General features: G+C 37.3%; 1 long non-coding RNA gene across 2 annotated transcripts; it reads left to right on the top strand.

Annotated features, from left to right (window-relative positions):
• The first annotated feature begins 13,210 nt into the window (after window positions 1-13,210).
• LOC145590612 (uncharacterized) lies at window positions 13,211-14,219 on the top strand. 2 transcript variants are annotated; one of them, XR_014102112.1, is made up of 3 exons: window positions 13,211-13,412; window positions 13,740-13,894; window positions 14,054-14,219. It is a non-coding gene; the product is annotated as an uncharacterized LOC145590612 (long non-coding RNA). The 2 variants fall into 2 exon arrangements; XR_014102111.1 differs by having other exon boundaries at window positions 13,211-13,894.
• Window positions 14,220-14,973: the final 754 nt, after the last annotated feature.

Raw genomic sequence — 14,973 nt, 5'->3', positions numbered from 1 at the left:
AAACCCACCAAACCCAAAACCACCTTTAATAAATCGAAAACCCACCAAATCGGCCTGAATTGAGGCCGGGGAAAGGGGAGAGAGGCCGGGATCGGGACGGAGGATGGGGAGTGCTTTTGGGATCGGAACGGGGGAAAGGGAGGGGAGTCGGGTGATGCAATTGCTATCATGACATCAGAAGATAACCAAGATCAGAAGATTAAGGATAATGCAGGCTGAGTTGTCAGGAAATGCTGAGTTAGAGAAGGAGGAAGGTGAGAATGCCGAGTCAGAGAAGGAGGAAGAAGGGAATTCAAGCTCAACAAATGATCCAGCTAAGGAAGGGAATAATAGTACAAGATCAGAGAATATTAGTACTATGACAGCTGCTGCAATTTAGAATGCCGTTATTTTTAATTGTCTTTTCCTTATTTTGTCTTGTATTTAGTCCTTGGTCTTAGTATTACTCAATCAAGGCTATTTAAGCCAGTAGCAATGTAATGACAGCTTATGCTGATGATTAATGAAAATTTCTCTTATCTCAAACTCTCTATTTCCTCTCTCCATTATCTGCTATTACAATTTCTTAATGAATTAATCCAACAAAACTGCCCTTCATTCTTAATTGGCTAGTTTTCTGGGTTAGTCCTGCAAGTCTCCATTCCTATTATGGGAATCAGACTTAGTTAATTTAACAATTCGCATGACTGGTATCAGAGTAGTCCTTTCCTTGGCTTGTGTTTTTTTTCCACCATGCCTATTACTAGATCTTCTTCAGACTCTTCCCAGCCAGGAGCTTCTGAGGTAAAGAAGCTGGAAAGTTCGTTAAAGGTTTTGCTGCAAGAGCAAAGTAAGAAAATTGATGTTGCTAATAAAGTTAATAGCTAGAATATTGATAAAAACACCAAATCAATTTATGTACTTAATGACCTGCTTTTAGGCCTATCTGTGCAAATCACTAAACTTGTTTCTGATAATGCATCAAAACCTGATTCTGGCACTGTTGTTATGAAAGATCATGATGCTGACCCTCCACCTAAACACTCTCACTATTCTGCTCGTTTAACCAAGGTAGAACTCCCTATGTTTAATGGCACAAATCTTAAATCATGGATCTATAAGTGCAATCAGTTTTTTTTTTTTTTTTTTTTTTTTTTTTTTTTTTTTTATCTCGATAAAGTAGATGATCCTGAGAGGGTCAAGTTGGCTGCTATCCATTTAGAAGATAAAGCCTTTATGTGGCATCAAACATATAGTCTTAGAAAGAATCATATTGTACCTAGGTGGAATGACTATGTTAAGGATATTACTGCCAGGTTTGGAGATCTATATGATGATCTTATGGCAGATCTCAAATCCTTAAAGCAGTCTGGTAGTGTCCAGGAGTACCATGATGCATTTGATGCTCTGGCTAGTAGGTTAGAGCTGACTGAGCTTTATCTTTTGAGCTGCTACCTAGCAGGTCTAAAAGAGGATATACAGCTAGCAGTCAGAGTGTTCACACCCACCACCTTGCAAAAAGCTCTTTGCCTAGCTAAGTTGCAGGAGGATGCTAGTGAAGCTAGAAAACCCAAACAATCACCACTCTTACCCAACCCCCCAAGCACCAGATTCAACACTCACCCTTTCACACCTAAACCTTTCCAAGCCCAGAAAACCATAAACACAAACCCATCACCCTACCCTAACACCAACAGAAGAACACTTACACCAGCTGAGTTCAGTGAGAAAAGGCCAAAAACCAATGCTTTTGGTGTGATGAAAAATATGAGGCAAGACACAAGTGTAAGGGCAAAAAACCTTAGTTGTATCATATTGAGGTGGAGGAGCTAGAGGAAGAAGAGAATGAAAAGGAGGAGCTAGAACTGGAAGAGTTGGAGTGTGCCCATATCTCTATGCAAGCCATGGATGGAATGACCACCTTCCAAACCATGAGAGAAAAAGAGGTTACAGCTACTGCTTGACAGTGACAGCACCCATAACTTCATAGACCTCAGCAAGGCATTGAAACTCGATTGCAAGGTTGAGACTATACCTCCCCTTTGGGTAAAGGTAGCTGATGGAAACCAAATGTAGTGCAGTCAGGTCATCAAGGGTTTTTCATGGAAAATGCAAGGGGTAGATTTTTCAACTGATGTGTTCCTATTACCTTTAAGTGGAAGTGACCTGGTTTTGGGGATTCAATGGTTCACTCAACTTGGACCAGTTCTCTGGGATTTCAGCAACCTAACTATGGAATTCCAGCACCAAGGAAGGAAGATCAAGTTGAGAGGTGCAGCTTCCAAGAAATGGAACGAAGTTTAACCTAGAACTTTGCAGAAACTTTTGGCTCAAGAAGGGTCTCTTTCAATGATGCAAATTATTCCCACAGATAGCACTTATTCACCCATGGAATCTCAAAAGAATGAAATTAATTTTAACCCTACCTTGCTAACTCTCCTCAACCAGTTTACAGGTGTATTTCATCTGATCTCAGAGCTTCCCCTAGAGAAAGAGGGATTTGATCATGATATTCCTTTAAATGAAGGCACTGATGCCATCAACCTGAGAGCATACAGATACCCAGCTATGCAGAAAAATGTCATAGAGGAGATGGTTCAAGAAATGTTGGACCATGGGGTGATAAGACCTAGCAATAGTCCATTTGCTGCCCCTATTGTGCTGGTCAAGAAGAAAGATGGAAGCTTAAGGATGTGTGTTGACTAAAGGAGCTTAAATAAAACTACCATTAAAAAAAGATTTCCCATTCCACTCATTGAGAAACTGTTGGATGAGCTACAAGGTACTCAATTTTTTTCAAAAATTGATCTTAAATCTGGTTACCACTAGATTAGAATGCAACCTCATGACATTCACAAAACAGCTTTCAAAACATACTTTGGCCGTTTTGAATACTTAGTGATGCCATTTGGGCTCACTAATGCTCCATCAACCTTTCAAGCCCATGTAAACCATATCTTTAAGCCTTTACTAAGGAAATGTGTTCTTGTGTTTTTTTTATGACATTCTTGTCTACAGCCCCACCTGAGATGATCATTTGGTTGACATACAGCAAACACTGGAATTGATGCAAAAGAATCAGTTACATGCCAACCTTAAAAAATGCTCTTTTGGCTTGATTGAGATACATTACTTAGGACACATAATCTCATTCCAAGGAGTAGCAACTGATCCTGATAAGGTGGAAGCAATGGTCAACTAGCTGACGTAGGGAAAATGTAGGTCGTTATCTAATCTTCCCTAGAGCCAAACAAATTTATAAACACTTAACAAACCTAAATACGAGTACAAAGGTAAGTTAAGGGTCGAACCCAAAGGAACGGTAATGTTAAGCACTCTCAATTATGCGCCTAAGCTAGGTTGAAATCGAAGGTAAGAGGTAACACTAACAACTAACAAAACAAACAACCAAACAAATAAAACACTAGGGAATGGGGATCAACAAGTAATCATGACAATTGTAGCAACTCGGGAACAACATGCAAATCAAAGGTTGCGAAGACTAATGGTAAGAGCAATCAAAAGAGCTCAACAAGCTATCTCCTAGAGGTCTAACTAGTGCCAACTACGAGAGACTCTAACTAGGAACGTCACTAACCGAACTCAATCGACAATTGTGAGCTACAAATCAATGGTCCGTATCAATGTAGACTCACAATGCAATATAACATAATTCTCAAGGCCTAATCGAATTACACACATGCATAATTTCCATTAATCACTTTAATCTCAATAATTAATCAACACAATTCCCAAATTAAGCACAATCAATCAATCATACAAGTTTTACCCAATCCCTAGCCAAACAACTACTCTAACATCATCATCTAATCAACTAACAACTAAGGAAATCAAGAATCAACGAAATATCAAGAACAACTACACTAATCAAGCATCAAACATCAATATAAATCCAAACAAACATGAATATTAAACAAAGCAATAAAATGAGATAGAGTTAGAAATGCTCATTGATAATAAAGAAGATCTTCAACACAATTGTCACCATTGAATCTTCAATCTCTCAATCACTATTGAAATTCCTCACTTTCACTCTCTAAATGTACTCCTAAACTAACCCTAAAAACTAGAGAGAGAAGCTCTCAACTAAGCTAATAATATGATCAAAGATTATCTCTAATTGCTTCTCCTCCTCCCAAAAATCGGGTTACAAGTAGATATATATAGGAGGCGCAAAGCGAAATCGAGCAAACACAGGGACCCGGAGCGGCGCGCCCGCGCGGGCTGGTGGCGCGCCCGCGCTCCTTTGGGTTTCTTCGGTTCTTCTCAAGGCTTCGTGCGTTCGCTAATGGGCTTCGAATGAGCGCACCAAGGATGGAAGATCCAAAGGATCTTGACGGTGGGTTCAACACCACTCCTTCATGAGAGCGCGGCTTGAGAGCGCAAGAGCTAGAACTTGGAGAATCCACTTTCTTGCATCTTGAGCTTTTCTATTGCCATGAGCTTGCTCCAAAAGCATCTTCCACCTTAGTAAACCACCAATATCAAGACCCGGTCCTCGTACAATACATACAACCATGAAAAGAGAGCAAATAAAGGAGAAAAGACTAGAAAAACCATAGAAATGCACAAAACCACAAAATAAGAGAGAAAAGGTAAAACAAAGAGAAAAAGCATGAAACTAAGCATTTATTAAGAAGAAAAGCTATGAAAAGGACGTAAAAAGAACCTAAATACTCATCAAATGGGTGCCATTTATGACACCCATCACTAGCCTAGACCCAAGACCCTCAAGCAATTAAGGGGATTTCTAGGTTTAACAGGATGCTATAGAAGATTTATTAAGGATTATGGCAAGATCTTCAAGCCATTAACCTTATTGCTCTGGAAAGATAGCTTTGTGTGGGGTGAATATGCAGAAATAACTTTTACAAATTTAAAGACAGCAGTGACCTCACCTCCTGTATTGGCAATGCCAGACTTCTCCAAACCTTTCACCATAGAAATTGATGCATCAGGGAAGGGTATAGGTGTTGTCCTTTTACAGGATGGCCACCCAATCAGTTTCCTGAGCAAGGATTTAAGTGAGAAGAATATGCTATTATCTGCCTATGAAAGAGAGTTACTAGCAGTTGTGATGGCAGCAAAAAGGTGGTAGCACTACTTGCTCTGTCATCCTTTCACAATCAGAACAGATCAGCAAAGCTTGAAGTACTTATTAGAGCAAAAACTTAGGACACCATTTCAACAAAAATGGTTATCTAAGTTAGCTGGGTTTGACTATGTGGTGGAATACAAGGCTGGTGTAGAAAATAAGGCTGTAGATGCACTCTGTAGAGCATATGGTGCCCAACTCACCACAATGCTGGCTTCTGAACTCAATTCTGAGTTATGGGATAAGATAAAGAAAACCCAGAACTCAGACCCAATCACTACAACAGATAATTCTAGACTTACAACAAAATGCCAACTCTCACAAACACTTCTCTTGGGATCAGCAGTGTTTAAGAAGAAAGGGTAAGCTAGTAGTTGGGGCTAATGATGGTGTCAAGAAAAAAATCCTGCTATGGTTGCATGACCCTTCACAGGGGGATCAATTTGGTGTGGAGGCCACTTATCAGAGAATGAGAGCATTGTTCTATTGGAAGGGAATGAAAAGTGACATAAAGGCTCACATCAAGCAATGCCAAGTATGTCAGAGGTGCAAGTATGATGCTAGTGCATACCCAGGGCTACTATAACCAATTCAGTCTATACGAGAAGAAGTCACAATGGACTTCATTGAGGGATTACCTACTTCTCATGGAAAGGAGGTTATCATGGTTGTCATTGACAGGTTGAGCAAATATGCTCACTTTATTGCTCTATCCCACCCTTTCACTGTTATTAAGGTAGTTCAGGCATATCTTGACAATGTATTTAAGCTTCATTGATTCCATAAGTCTATAATCTCTGATAGAGATAAGGTTTTCTTAAGCCTGTTCTGGTCTGAATTCATGAGATTACAAGGGGTTTAGCACAAGCTATCAACCTCATATCATCCCTAGACAGATGGTCAATTAGAGGTTCTCAACAGATGCTTGGAATCCTACTTAAGGTGTATGTGTTTTGAGAAACCCCAAGACTGGAGTAAATGGCTTTCCCTTGATGAATTTTGGTACAACACCAACTATCATATCTCCAGCAAGCTCACTCCTTTTGAGATACTCTACAATCAACCACCCCAATTCATAGACCATACTTACCAGACATATGTATGGTGGATGCAGTTGATAGAAGCCTACAACAAAGGGATGCTGATATCAAGATAAGGATAACCTACACAAATCTCAGAATAAGATGAAGCAACTTGTTGATAAGAACATATTAGAAAGGGTTTTGAGATTGGAGACTAGGTCTATCTCAAGCTTCAGCCTTACAGACAGACATCTGTGCAGAATAGGGCAAGTGAGAGGCTATCCCCTAGATATTATGGTCCATTTAAAGTTCTGAAAAAGATTGGTCAGGTTTCCTACACTGTGAAACTCCCACCCACGACAAAAATACGTCCCACCTTCCATGTTTCTCTCCTTAAAAAACACCATGGTCAATCCCCTACTCACTCCAATTATTCCTGATTTACAACAAACTCATCCTGATCAACTATTACAAAGGGTTCCTATAGCTGTCCTAGAAAAAATAAGTGTCAAGAGAAGAAACAATGCTGTGGTACAGTGGCTAGTGTAGTGAGACCAATTACCCATGGAGGAAGCTACTTGGGAGGATGTTAAGCTGATTGAGAAGAAATTTCCTAATTTTGATCCTTGGGGTCAAGGATCTGTTCATGGGGGGAGCATTGATGCAATTGCTATCACGACATCAGAAGATAACCAAGATCAGAAGATTAAGGATAATGCACTGGCTGAGTTGTCAAGAAATGCTGAGTCAGAGAAGGAGGAAGGTGATAATGCTGAGTATGAGAAGAAGGAAGAAGGGAATTCAAGTTCAACAAATGATACAGCTAAGGAAGGGGATAATATTACAAGATCAGAGAATATTAGTACTATGACAGCTGCTGCAATTTAGAATGCCGTTATTTTTAATTGTCTTTTCCTTATTTTGTCTTGTATTTAGTCCTTAGTCTTAGTATCAGTCAATCAAGGCTATTTAAGCTAGTAGCAATGTAATGACAGCTTATGCTGATGATTAATGAAAGTTTCCTTTCTCTCAAACTCTCATTATCTGCTATTACAATTGCTTAGTGAATTAATCCAACAAAACTGCCCTTTATTCTTAATTAGCTAGTTTTCCGGGTTAGTCCTGCAAGTCTCCATTCCTATTCTGGGAATCAGACTTGGTTAATTTAACAATCCTCATCACTGGGATCGGGATGGTTGGTTTTCGAGGGTTTTCATGACTATGGAAGGGAGACTGGTGGTTCGGGGAAGGCAGAGAGGAGGCGTCGGCGTTAGGGGTGTTGATCTGGGCGGTCGGCGCTGTGGGGCAGGGGACGTTGGCGGCAATGATGGCAGAAGTGGGTGGCGAGGAGGGTGTCTGGGGCTGGTGGGTGTTATTTTTTACTATGTAATTTTTTTTTCTTAAAAAATTAAACTTTTAAATTGTTATAACAAGTTACATGACTGGTTGGGACCATTAGGAGCGGATAAGGGATATAGGTGGGATTATTTAAAAATATGCCAAAGGTGGGATTATTTTTCGCGGACGATTTAAAGGTGGGATTATTCTCAGCAATTTTTCCTAAAAACATAGAAAATCTACAAAAACAAACAGAAAAGTAAAAAATTAATTTGATCACAATTCTGAAAATGTAGCTTCAATTTTTTCGTTTGAACTAGTAGGAGGAGCAATTTTCTCGTTCTTTGGAACCTTAACATCTGCAATTATAATCAAAAAGTAAATTAAAATAGAAACTAGATGAACATACCTTAAAAAATTAAAAAAATATATATAAAATAGAAAAATAGATGAACGTGTATCTCAAAATTGGTTGTAGAAGAAGAATTAATGAACAAAACAACAAATTTAAGTAAGAAATCAAGATTCAATCGGAAAAAGAGAACAAAATTGTAGAACAAAAGATAGAGAAATAGAGAGAGGGGAGAGAAAAAGAACATAAGAAAGATAAAGGGAAGTAGGAACCCAGGAGGAGATAGAAGAATAGAAAAATAAAAAGGAAACAAATTTAAAACTTTTGCACGCATAATGTGAGCTTCAAGTACCGCCATTTAATAAATTATTGTAAATCCGGTTTTTTTAAACTTTTGTATTTGAGTTATGCCAAGTGTCAAAACAAGATTGGATATTTGTTAAATTTTAATTTTAAAATAAACACTTTTAAAAAAAAAAACTAGTATTTATAAATAATTATCTTAATTTTTTTGTATTATAACCACCTTTAAAAAGATAAATTATACGAAGTAGGTTTTACAACCACATAATGGTTTTCATCAAGCAAACTGTTAGTGGGTCCTACCTTTATGGTTTAGGGGGCATTTTGGCATAAAGGTTCAAATTGGGCACATAATCGTAAAAAAAGCAACAGAAATGGCTCGTTTTGTTTGTTAAGAAATGCCTCGATTAGTGTGTCATTAATGTTTTTAGTCGAGAAAATTGATCGGTTAAGCTAGTTGACCAAATTAATTTGTGTTTAGCTACATTTTCATAATTAACAAACAAACATGAAATGAGCAAACAATGTGTGTGCATGTCTGTGTGTGTGTTTAGCTAATTTAGCAAACAAAAATGTGTGTAGCTAAACAAACAAACATGAAATGAGCAAACAAAAATGTAGCTACATTTAGTATTTATTTGTGGCGTAGCTACATTTAGCAAACAATGTGTGTGTGTCCAAAATTTTTGTTTAGCTACATTTTTGTTTACCAAATTTAAGGAGCATGGTAAAAAATAATGTAGCTAAACAAAAATTTTTAAGGAGCAAACAAACATAAAATGAACAAACAAGCATAAAATGAGCAAACAAATACTTCGTATCATAAAATGAACAAATTTAAGTAAAATGAGCAAACATAAAACAGAAAATACAAAAAAAAAAAAATAAAATTGAGCAAAATGAGCCATTAATGACATGTAAAAGAAAAACAATTAAACGCAAAAAATTTGAGTAATATGAGCAATTAATGAAACATTAATTAATTTAAACAGAAATTAAACACTATTAAGGACACATAATGAAAGCTAAACAGAGATTGAGAAATTAATGTAGTAAGATGAGCAATAGATACAAAAATTGAGCAAAATAAACACAATTAATGACACATAAGAGGAAAACAATTACATGCAAAAAATTTCATGAAAAAAGAAAAAAAATACCAGCAACGATTTTGTAACTTAGATTTCAACAAAATTATAGTACAATAATTAGAATTATGAAACTAAAAATAGAAAAATAAATAAATAAAAAAAAGAAGAAGATTTACCTGGAATTCACCATTGTTACAACTACACTTCATTCGAAAACAAATATGGAAAAAATATCAATGACGAAAGATAAAGAAATCTACAAATTGAAGAGAGAGGAAGAAGAAGAGATGGAAACAAGGAGAGTGAAGAGAGGGAAAATAGTTAAAAAAAATGGTGGAGGAGCAAGAAATTGAGTAGTATTACTTAATTAAACTGGCACACGTATAAAATGCCAACAAAAAGACGGCTATTACCTTGGGTGTACGGTACACCCAGGAATATAACACTATTTCTACACACAAACACACACAAAGAAAAAAATTAAAGTGGTTATTTACAAAGGAAAAATTGTCCGAAATTATTCGACCTTTGCCTTATTCTCCCAAAATAATCCCACCTTTCGATTTTTTTTTTTAATAATCCAGCCTTTGATGCCAATTCCCTTCAAATGGTCCCAAGTAACCTGTAACCGGTTGCAGTAGGTAGTTTTTTTTTTTATTAAGTTTAATTTACACGTGTCACAACGTGAATACGTGGTTGGTAAATAAAAATAAGTTTTAATTTTAATTTTTCAAGTAATGATTATTACGAGTACTAATTAACATTAATTTCCTATTTTAAATCTAACTTTTTTATAATTAATAAAAAATTAAAACCACTAGCCCCAACCACCTCGCCGACACCACCTTCGCTGCCAGCCCCGCTGCGCCTAGACCCCAACTCTCCCCCTCACCGGTCTCCGCCCCTCCCCACCTCCTTACATCTCCTCTAAACCACCACACCCATTACCGAAACAATGGTGGTGATGGTGATGGTGCGGTGAATGTGTGTGCACAATGAGATAGGGGGGCTGAAATTGGGGCAAGGGGAAGAAGATGGGTCCGGAAAAAGGGATAAGGGAAGGGGACGGAGGCACTAGAAATGTGTCAGGGAAAGGGAGGGAGGTCGGGATCGGGATTAGGATTGGGATAAGGAAGGGTTTTTTCGAGGGTGGTTGGTGGTTCAAGGGGTCGGGGGGAGGGGGAGGGGAGTCAGCGGCTCAAGGGGGGGGGGGGGAGGGTGGTTGGCACGGCGCTTTGGCACTGGGGGGCAGGCAGTAGGTTGGTGGAGGGATTTAGGTAATCTAAGCGAAGTTTCATGAATCATATTCATACACACTTAAAAAGGGATCATATGAATAACACAATAGAATCACATAATTATACCTTTGAAGTGTGATTTCCACGTTGTGTTTGACTATCAATTAGAGAGAGAACAGAGCCCAAATGTTGTGCCTCTACTTAGTCCACGAGATTCGATCGAACGTCCACCAATGCTACATTGGTCGGATGATTAAGGAAACACCACAATCACCACCTACCTTTGCGGACAACCGGCACCACCACGAACCACCACACCACCATGCACACCACCGGCGCAAGGAGGAGAGAGACAAACGTGAGCGAGAGAGAGAATGAGAGAGGGGTTGGCTTCTTGTTTGCTAATTACGGTTTGTTGATTACATCAACTATTTTCTCAAACCCTAGGCACCTAGTCTATTTATAATCATATTATATCTAGACTAGGTAGGAAACCCAAACCCATTAAAACTCCTCCATATGGTCGGAAACCTAGTAGGAGAGGCCCATCATTGGCCTTTTCCTCTTATGTTCAATCTATCCCTTTTGTATGACCTTATAGAATTCGTTCAATTGGGCTTTGGTCTATTTTATTAGCCCAAAGATCATTAGTACCTTTAGCTATGATATAACAACAACCTAAAAAAAATGCACTTAATTATCTCCATAATTTGATCCATTCATATAAATAGTAATTGCACTTGACGAAGACATAAAACCTTCAGTCCGGTAGGTGGTGGTGGACGGCGGTGGAGGGTGGTTGGGTTGGTGGGGTGGTGTTTTAATTAATTAAATAATAATTAATTTTTTCATCTACAAATAGTGGTATTTCAAATTGGTTATTTTCAATTTTGCTTAAAATTAATTATTTAAGTTAATTATTAAAAAAAATTGAAATACCCCCCTACCCACCACAGACCAGCCTCCGCCGGCCACAACCCTACTTGAGGCCTTTCTTTCTCCCCCTTTGCATCACTAGCCTCCCTCACAGCCGACCAACTCTCCCGTCACCAACCAAACACCCCCCAAACATCGACTATACCACCTCTCTTTAATTATCTCTCTCCCCATCCCTGCCCTTACCCCTTACTCTCCCCCTCCCTAAACGTTTATAACCTCCCCTCTCTCCCTAAATTTTTACCCTTTCCTATCTCTCCTTGCCTCCCTAACCGTTGGTTAAACCTCTCCACCACTTTTTCTCTCCCCCTCCGTAACCTTTATGTTGTTTCATCAATGATTTTGTCAACCTTAGCATCCTTGTTCTTCCTCGGTTCATTTTTTCTTTCTCGATTTCCCTGAAGAGATGGTTGGTTGAATTTATAAAGGGGATGGGATTGTGGGCACATGATTTATTGAAAAGTGGTAGGCAGCGACTTGAAGGTGATGGTTAATTGTTGGGTGTGAGGGTTAATTGTAGGGATGTGGTAGTTGAGAGGCTTAAATGTGGTGGCTGGCATGTTAGGGTTCATGGGGGTGGAGGAATTTAAAAATTAAGAACTTAAGTGACTTGTTAGGCAGATTATAGGTCATTTATCTAGCATACTTAAAGATAATACCCTTAATATATCAATTTATTCTTAGTTAATTAAAAGGTTAGCTTATTTTGAGCTAATCGCGCAAATGTTGGCTTATTCTCGACAATTTTTGATGCTTATATTGACCCGAAAGTAACACAAACAATGATATGTTCTTTCTCAACTAAGAGTCCACCTAATTAAGCAAGAAATGAGATTAATTAATCTGGATTCCACCTAATTAACTAAACTCCGCACACAACGAAGAGCCTAGATTCCCCTAAATTAACTAGATTATGCAAAAGGCGAATTTTTAATCTAAACAAGCAAATAACTTTGATACTAAACAAAATAAATTTCAAAATATTGTGAATGATAATATGTGTGTACAACCTTATTTATAAGTTATGTTCACCTAGGATGATTAGGACAAATTCCTAATTCAATCCTATTAGAACTAGTCTAACTATAAGCGGCTTAATGACCAAGGGCCTGTTCTCTTCAGCTTAATTTCAGTTTAGTTCACTTCACTTCATTTCCTAATTTCCTTCTCTCATAAACAATTCAGTTCAGTTTAGTTTAGTTCAGTTCAATTCAGCTCAATTCCTAATTTCCTTCTCTCATAAACAATTCAGTTCATTTATTTCAGCTCAGTTTAGTTTAATTCAGCTCAGTTAAGTAAATCAGAATAGGCCCCAAGTCCTATGATTTGTTTTAGTTATCCTAATTCAAATCAAATATGGATACTTTTCCTTAAAGGTTAAAACACATCACTAAATTATATATAGGAGCGTAGGACAAATTAACAATTAATTTCTCCTATCAGAAGGCACACACCTAATTAGCTAACTAACTCTAATTAACCGACTAAAATAACTTCTAACATTAAAGAAACCTATAGAAATCTTAAAGATCATAATACTTAAACCAAGAAAAACCCTTCACTACTACAAAATTTGGAAAAAAGACCACAAATTAAAGACCCCTCATCTCAACAACAGGTTTGTTTGATGTAGGAGATCTAATATTAGTAATAACGGCTCTCTTTTATGCACTAGACCCCACCTCTTTGGTTAGAGAATATAAGTATAAGAGATAACAAACCTGTTTAAAAACATCACTGGTCTCTAATGTGTAGTAGGGTCCACAGCTCAGATGAGAATAAAAAGCGGGAAAGATAATAGACCCATTAATAGACTCAACGGGTCTCCGTGCTGCTTTACATCTTTATTTACTAACCCCGTGTATTCGGACTTCGTTTCCTCCGCCCACACCCCACAGATCTACTCCCTTCAGAAGTTTGTTATCTTTTCCACTTCTCTCTCTAACTCATTTATTGATTCTAGATCTTAATTTCCAACTCACCTAAAAAAATTTCAAACTTCTTCATCATTGTCGCCATTTTCGCCATAAAATAGAGGTATTTCTTCTTCAATTTTGCAAACGTTATTTTCTTTTTTGTTTATTTTTTATCAATTGGTAATTTTTAAGTCAAATTATTATTCTTTTATCTTGCTAAATTCAATTTTTGCAGTCTACGGTACATTTTTTATTGGGCCTTTAGATCTGAAGAGCAATTTGGTTAGATGATGTCTGGTTTTTGCAATTTATTCGCATTTTAATCATTAATAATTGATTTATTTGTTTGATATATAGATCTATAAAAGATGGTGGTGAGAAATCGAGTATCTAGATTTAATTAGCTTTAAAATAAATGCTTTTATATCATTGTGGGTTGTGGCAGCAGATAGCAAGTGTCTAGATGGCAAACACATCAAAGTTCTTGGTGAGACCAATTTTATTTCGAATACTATGTTTTTAGCGACGATGACGAAGACGATGACACTAGTGGGTCACATCTACGATTGACGACGATGATGGAAAGAGTTCCTTTAGTTTGAGGTGCATTATTTCTCATCTTTAATTAGTTAATATGTTTTTCAATCTAATTTCATCTCTTATTATTTTGTTCTTTTTACTGAGTATATCAGTATATTATTAAAATTTCTACGAGTATTATTAATATTATAATGATTCATTATTTTGTTTTTGTTTTATCAGATTTGCTTGATTTCATCACACAAAATTCTCAGGAGATAGAAATGGAGCACTCAAGTTTATGGAATTATACGGAGTCATTGTAAATTTCAGTAAATTCAAATAATTCTTTTATCAGGATTTTATGGTGGTCGATTTTATTGTATCTAATCAATTTTAATTTTGCTTAGTGTTTTTTGTTATAGTCTTGAATTCTAATTTACAATTTAAATTTCCGCCAATTTGTGTAAAGAATAAAAATAAAACTACTTCAGATGCAACCACATCAAAGAAAAAACAAAATTTATTATTTTTGTTTTTTAAAAAGAGAGCAAAGAGACCCGTCATTTGACATGATAGGTCTGTTTGATAAAACTAAATAGACCCCATATCTCAAATAACGGATCTCCTTTTCTTCTAAATTGTCAATTTCATAACCGACACAACAAACCCACTATCAGTAAAAACGGCTATCTTCGTCCTCATATACAGACCCCCTTGTGTTAGGCGGTCTGTTTATCAAACAGACATTTGAGCTAAAGACCCGTTCACATGTGGTCTCTAAGGCATATTATGACGGGTCTTGTTTAAGGTAAAATTACCCAAGACGCATGGCCCTATCAGACGCTGACACGTGTTAACCTATGAGAGGTCCAAATGGATCAATTATCTAATGACACGTGTCCCTCCAAACAAATGGGAAAAAGGCTGCCTTCCTGGCCCTAAGTCCCAAGAAAGCCGTAATACGGCGCAACCCACCAAACTTAGGTAAGAATGACCTAAGAAATGACACTTTTTCCAATGACCCTATGAATAGGGAGATTTCCCCCATTTTGGGGTAAATTCATTTATTACAACAACCCTACATTCTCTTACATCGGAGAAAACACCTGATCTCGAGATCCGAGAAGATCTCACTTTTACCTTTTCCGCACCTTTTCATC

Source organism: Chenopodium album, chromosome 18 (genome assembly GCF_948465745.1).
Source record: "Chenopodium album chromosome 18, dcCheAlbu1.1, whole genome shotgun sequence".
In the NCBI taxonomy this organism is placed as follows: Eukaryota; Viridiplantae; Streptophyta; class Magnoliopsida; order Caryophyllales; family Amaranthaceae; genus Chenopodium; species Chenopodium album.
This window is presented reverse-complemented; position numbering and strand designations above follow the sequence as displayed.